The sequence below is a fragment of the Pseudophryne corroboree genome, unplaced genomic scaffold, assembly GCF_028390025.1.
Source record: "Pseudophryne corroboree isolate aPseCor3 unplaced genomic scaffold, aPseCor3.hap2 scaffold_143, whole genome shotgun sequence".
Taxonomy (NCBI): domain Eukaryota; kingdom Metazoa; phylum Chordata; class Amphibia; order Anura; family Myobatrachidae; genus Pseudophryne; species Pseudophryne corroboree.
Window position 1 is genome coordinate 60,497 of NW_026968057.1, and position 7,562 is coordinate 68,058.

Genomic DNA, 7,562 nt, shown 5'->3' on the forward strand with positions numbered 1-7,562 from the left:
TTTGCAAAAGAGAGATATTGGCAAGGAAAAGCTGTCTTGTACCATTGCATTTTTCTCCCAAACGAAGGACACTAGAAAGAAAATTTTAAAGCCTCCTGTTAGACCATCATCTACACGGCATAGCCATGAATTTTCCAATGCGCAGCTCTTTGCAAAAGAGAGATATTGGCAAGGAAAAGCTGTCTTGTACCTTTGCATTTTTCTCCCAAACGAAGGACACTAGAAAGAAAATTTTAAAGCCTCCTGTTAGGCCATCATCTACACGACATAGCCCTGAATTTTCCAATGCGCAGCTCTTTGCAAAAGAGAGATATTGGCAAGGAAAAGCTGTATTGTACCATTGCATTTTTCTCCCAAACGAAGGACACTAGAAAGAACATTTTAAAGCCTCCTGTTAGACCATCATCTACACGACATAGCCCTGAATTTTCCAATGCGCAGCTCTTTGCAAAAGAGAGATATTGGCAAGGAAAAGCTGTCTTGTACCATTGCATTTTTCTCCCAAACGAAGGACACTAGAATTAAAATTTTAAAGCCTCCTGTTAGGCCATCATCTACACGATATAGCCCTGAATTTTCCAATGCGCAGCTCTTTGCAAACGAGAGATATTGGTAAGGAAAAGCTGTCTTGTACCTTTGCATTTTTCTCCCAAACGAAGGACACAAGAAAGAAAATTTTAAAGCCTCCTGTTAGGCCATCATCTACACGACATAGCCCTGAATTTTCCAATGCGCAGCTCTTTGCAAAAGAGAGATATTGGCAAGGAAAAGCTGTCTTGTACCATTGCATTTTTCTCCCAAACGAAGGACACTAGAAATAAAATTTTAAAGCCTCCTGTTAGACCATCATCTACACGACATAGCCCTGAATTTTCCAATGCGCAGCTCTTTGCAAAAGAGAGATATTGGCAAGGAAAAGCTGTCTTGTACCATTGCATTTTTCTCCCAAACGAAGGACACTAGAATTAAAATTTTAAAGCCTCCTGTTAGGCCATCATCTACACGATATAGCCCTGAATTTTCCAATGCGCAGCTCTTTGCAAACGAGAGATATTGGCAAGGAAAAGCTGTCTTGTACCTTTGCATTTTTCTCCCAAACGAAGGACACTAGAATTAAAATTTTAAAGCCTCCTGTTAGGCCATCATCTACACGATATAGCCCTGAATTTTCCAATGCGCAGCTCTTTGCAAAAGAGAGATATTGGCAAGGAAAAGCTGTCTTGTACCTTTGCATTTTTCTCCCAAACGAAGGACACTAGAATTAAAATTTTAAAGCCTCCTGTTAGGCCATCATCTACACGATATAGCCCTGAATTTTCCAATGCGCAGCTCTTTGCAAAAGAGAGATATTGGCAAGGAAAAGCTGTCTTGTACCTTTGCATTTTTCTCCCAAACGAAGGACACTAGAAAGAAAATTTTAAAGCCTCCTGTTAGACCATCATCTACACGACATAGCCCTGAATTTTCCAATGCGCAGCTCTTTGCAAAAGAGAGATATTGGCAAGGAAAAGCTGTCTTGTACCATTGCATTTTTCTCCCAAACGAAGGACACTAGAAAGAAAATGTTAAAGCCTCCTGTTAGGCCATCATCTACACGACATAGCCCTGAATTTTCCAATGCGCAGCTCTTTGCAAAAGAGAGATATTGGCAAGGAAAAGCTGTCTTGTACCTTTGCATTTTTCTCCCAAACGAAGGTCACTAGAAAGAAAATGTTAAAGCCTCCTGTTAGGCCATCATCTACATGACATAGCCCTGAATTTTCCAATGCGTAGCTCTTTGCAAAAGAGAGATATTGGCAAGGAAAAGCTGTCTTGTACCTTTGCATTTTTCTCCCAAACGAAGGACACTAGAAAGAAAATTTTAAAGCCTCCTGTTAGGCCATCATCTACACGACATAGCCCTGAATTTTCCAATGCGCAGCTCTTTGCAAAAGAGAGATATTGGCAAGGAAAAGCTGTCTTGTACCTTTGCATTTTGCTCCCAAACGAAGGACACTAGAATTAAAATTTTAAAGCCTCCTGTTAGGCCATCATCTACACGATATAGCCCTGAATTTTCCAATGCGCAGCTCTTTGCAAAAGAGAGATATTGGCAAGGAAAAGCTGTCTTGTACCATTGCATTTTTCTCCCAAACGAAGGACACTAGAAAGAAAATTTTAAAGCCTCCTGTTAGACCATCATCTACACGGCATAGCCATGAATTTTCCAATGCGCAGCTCTTTGCAAAAGAGAGATATTGGCAAGGAAAAGCTGTCTTGTACCTTTGCATTTTTCTCCCAAACGAAGGACACTAGAAAGAAAATTTTAAAGCCTCCTGTTAGGCCATCATCTACACGACATAGCCCTGAATTTTCCAATGCGCAGCTCTTTGCAAAAGAGAGATATTGGCAAGGAAAAGCTGTATTGTACCATTGCATTTTTCTCCCAAACGAAGGACACTAGAAAGAAAATTTTAAAGCCTCCTGTTAGACCATCATCTACACGACATAGCCCTGAATTTTCCAATGCGCAGCTCTTTGCAAAAGAGAGATATTGGCAAGGAAAAGCTGTCTTGTACCATTGCATTTTTCTCCCAAACGAAGGACACTAGAATTAAAATTTTAAAGCCTCCTGTTAGGCCATCATCTACACGATATAGCCCTGAATTTTCCAATGCGCAGCTCTTTGCAAACGAGAGATATTGGCAAGGAAAAGCTGTCTTGTACCATTGCATTTTTCTCCCAAACGAAGGACACTAGAATTAAAATTTTAAAGCCTCCTGTTAGGCCATCATCTACACGATATAGCCCTGAATTTTCCAATGCGCAGCTCTTTGCAAACGAGAGATATTGGCAAGGAAAAGCTGTCTTGTACCTTTGCATTTTTCTCCCAAACGAAGGACACTAGAAAGAAAATTTTAAAGCCTCCTGTTAGGCCATCATCTACACGACATAGCCCTGAATTTTCCAATGCGCAGCTCTTTGCAAACGAGAGATATTGGCAAGGAAAAGCTGTCTTGTACCTTTGCATTTTTCTCCCAAACGAAGGACACTAGAAAGAAAATTTTAAAGCCTCCTGTTAGGCCATCATCTACACGACATAGCCCTGAATTTTCCAATGCGCAGCTCTTTGCAAAAGAGAGATATTGGCAAGGAAAAGCTGTCTTGTACCATTGCATTTTTCTCCCAAACGAAGGACACTAGAAAGAAAATTTTAAAGCCTCCTGTTAGACCATCATCTACACGACATAGCCCTGAATTTTCCAATGCGCAGCTCTTTGCAAAAGAGAGATATTGGCAAGGAAAAGCTGTCTTGTACCATTGCATTTTTCTCCCAAACGAAGGACACTAGAAAGAAAATGTTAAAGCCTCCTGTTAGGCCATCATCTACACGACATAGCCCTGAATTTTCCAATGCGCAGCTCTTTGCAAAAGAGAGATATTGGCAAGGAAAAGCTGTCTTGTACCTTTGCATTTTTCTCCCAAACGAAGGACACTAGAATTAAAATTTTAAAGCCTCCTGTTAGGCCATCATCTACACGACATAGCCCTGAATTTTCCAATGCGCAGCTCTTTGCAAAAGAGAGATATTGGCAAGGAAAAGCTGTCTTGTACCATTGCATTTTTCTCCCAAACGAAGGACACTAGAATTAAAATTTTAAAGCCTCCTGTTAGGCCATCATCTACACGATATAGCCCTGAATTTTCCAATGCGCAGCTCTTTGCAAACGAGAGATATTGGCAAGGAAAAGCTGTCTTGTACCTTTGCATTTTTCTCCCAAACGAAGGACACTAGAAAGAAAATTTTAAAGCCTCCTGTTAGGCCATCATCTACACGACATAGCCCTGAATTTTCCAATGCGCAGCTCTTTGCAAACGAGAGATATTGGCAAGGAAAAGCTGTCTTGTACCTTTGCATTTTTCTCCCAAACGAAGGACACTAGAAAGAAAATTTTAAAGCCTCCTGTTAGGCCATCATCTACACGACACAGCCCTGAATTTTCCAATGCGCAGCTCTTTGCAAAAGAGAGATATTGGCAAGGAAAAGCTGTCTTGTACCATTGCATTTTTCTCCCAAACGAAGGACACTAGAAAGAAAATTTTAAAGCCTCCTGTTAGACCATCATCTACACGACATAGCCCTGAATTTTCCAATGCGCAGCTCTTTGCAAAAGAGAGATATTGGCAAGGAAAAGCTGTCTTGTACCATTGCATTTTTCTCCCAAACGAAGGACACTAGAAAGAAAATGTTAAAGCCTCCTGTTAGGCCATCATCTACACGACATAGCCCTGAATTTTCCAATGCGCAGCTCTTTGCAAAAGAGAGATATTGGCAAGGAAAAGCTGTCTTGTACCTTTGCATTTTTCTCCCAAACGAAGGACACTAGAATTAAAATTTTAAAGCCTCCTGTTAGGCCATCATCTACACGACATAGCCCTGAATTTTCCAATGCGCAGCTCTTTGCAAAAGAGAGATATTGGCAAGGAAAAGCTGTCTTGTACCTTTGCATTTTTCTCCCAAACGAAGGTCACTAGAAAGAAAATTTTAAAGCCTCCTGTTAGGCCATCATCTACATGACATAGCCCTGAATTTTCCAATGCGTAGCTCTTTGCAAAAGAGAGATATTGGCAAGGAAAAGCTGTCTTGTACCTTTGCATTTTTCTCCCAAACGAAGGACACTAGAAAGAAAATTTTAAAGCCTCCTGTTAGGCCATCATCTACACGACATAGCCCTGAATTTTCCAATGCGCAGCTCTTTGCAAAAGAGAGATATTGGCAAGGAAAAGCTGTCTTGTACCTTTGCATTTTGCTCCCAAACGAAGGACACTAGAATTAAAATTTTAAAGCCTCCTGTTAGGCCATCATCTACACGATATAGCCCTGAATTTTCCAATGCGCATCTCTTTGCAAAAGAGAGATATTGGCAAGGAAAAGCTGTCTTGTACCATTGCATTTTTCTCCCAAACGAAGGACACTAGAAAGAAAATTTTAAAGCCTCCTGTTAGACCATCATCTACACGGCATAGCCATGAATTTTCCAATGCGCAGCTCTTTGCAAAAGAGAGATATTGGCAAGGAAAAGCTGTCTTGTACCTTTGCATTTTTCTCCCAAACGAAGGACACTAGAAAGAAAATTTTAAAGCCTCCTGTTAGGCCATCATCTACACGACATAGCCCTGAATTTTCCAATGCGCAGCTCTTTGCAAAAGAGAGATATTGGCAAGGAAAAGCTGTATTGTACCATTGCATTTTTCTCCCAAACGAAGGACACTAGAAAGAACATTTTAAAGCCTCCTGTTAGACCATCATCTACACGACATAGCCCTGAATTTTCCAATGCGCAGCTCTTTGCAAAAGAGAGATATTGGCAAGGAAAAGCTGTCTTGTACCATTGCATTTTTCTCCCAAACGAAGGACACTAGAATTAAAATTTTAAAGCCTCCTGTTAGGCCATCATCTACACGATATAGCCCTGAATTTTCCAATGCGCAGCTCTTTGCAAACGAGAGATATTGGTAAGGAAAAGCTGTCTTGTACCTTTGCATTTTTCTCCCAAACGAAGGACACAAGAAAGAAAATTTTAAAGCCTCCTGTTAGGCCATCATCTACACGACATAGCCCTGAATTTTCCAATGCGCAGCTCTTTGCAAAAGAGAGATATTGGCAAGGAAAAGCTGTCTTGTACCATTGCATTTTTCTCCCAAACGAAGGACACTAGAAATAAAATTTTAAAGCCTCCTGTTAGACCATCATCTACACGACATAGCCCTGAATTTTCCAATGCGCAGCTCTTTGCAAAAGAGAGATATTGGCAAGGAAAAGCTGTCTTGTACCATTGCATTTTTCTCCCAAACGAAGGACACTAGAATTAAAATTTTAAAGCCTCCTGTTAGGCCATCATCTACACGATATAGCCCTGAATTTTCCAATGCGCAGCTCTTTGCAAACGAGAGATATTGGCAAGGAAAAGCTGTCTTGTACCTTTGCATTTTTCTCCCAAACGAAGGACACTAGAATTAAAATTTTAAAGCCTCCTGTTAGGCCATCATCTACACGATATAGCCCTGAATTTTCCAATGCGCAGCTCTTTGCAAAAGAGAGATATTGGCAAGGAAAAGCTGTCTTGTACCTTTGCATTTTTCTCCCAAACGAAGGACACTAGAATTAAAATTTTAAAGCCTCCTGTTAGGCCATCATCTACACGATATAGCCCTGAATTTTCCAATGCGCAGCTCTTTGCAAAAGAGAGATATTGGCAAGGAAAAGCTGTCTTGTACCTTTGCATTTTTCTCCCAAACGAAGGACACTAGAAAGAAAATTTTAAAGCCTCCTGTTAGACCATCATCTACACGACATAGCCCTGAATTTTCCAATGCGCAGCTCTTTGCAAAAGAGAGATATTGGCAAGGAAAAGCTGTCTTGTACCATTGCATTTTTCTCCCAAACGAAGGACACTAGAAAGAAAATGTTAAAGCCTCCTGTTAGGCCATCATCTACACGACATAGCCCTGAATTTTCCAATGCGCAGCTCTTTGCAAAAGAGAGATATTGGCAAGGAAAAGCTGTCTTGTACCTTTGCATTTTTCTCCCAAACGAAGGTCACTAGAAAGAAAATGTTAAAGCCTCCTGTTAGGCCATCATCTACATGACATAGCCCTGAATTTTCCAATGCGTAGCTCTTTGCAAAAGAGAGATATTGGCAAGGAAAAGCTGTCTTGTACCTTTGCATTTTTCTCCCAAACGAAGGACACTAGAAAGAAAATTTTAAAGCCTCCTGTTAGGCCATCATCTACACGACATAGCCCTGAATTTTCCAATGCGCAGCTCTTTGCAAAAGAGAGATATTGGCAAGGAAAAGCTGTCTTGTACCTTTGCATTTTGCTCCCAAACGAAGGACACTAGAATTAAAATTTTAAAGCCTCCTGTTAGGCCATCATCTACACGATATAGCCCTGAATTTTCCAATGCGCAGCTCTTTGCAAAAGAGAGATATTGGCAAGGAAAAGCTGTCTTGTACCATTGCATTTTTCTCCCAAACGAAGGACACTAGAAAGAAAATTTTAAAGCCTCCTGTTAGACCATCATCTACACGGCATAGCCATGAATTTTCCAATGCGCAGCTCTTTGCAAAAGAGAGATATTGGCAAGGAAAAGCTGTCTTGTACCTTTGCATTTTTCTCCCAAACGAAGGACACTAGAAAGAAAATTTTAAAGCCTCCTGTTAGGCCATCATCTACACGACATAGCCCTGAATTTTCCAATGCGCAGCTCTTTGCAAAAGAGAGATATTGGCAAGGAAAAGCTGTATTGTACCATTGCATTTTTCTCCCAAACGAAGGACACTAGAAAGAAAATTTTAAAGCCTCCTGTTAGACCATCATCTACACGACATAGCCCTGAATTTTCCAATGCGCAGCTCTTTGCAAAAGAGAGATATTGGCAAGGAAAAGCTGTCTTGTACCATTGCATTTTTCTCCCAAACGAAGGACACTAGAATTAAAATTTTAAAGCCTCCTGTTAGGCCATCATCTACACGATATAGCCCTGAATTTTCCAATGCGCAGCTCTTTGCAAACGAGAG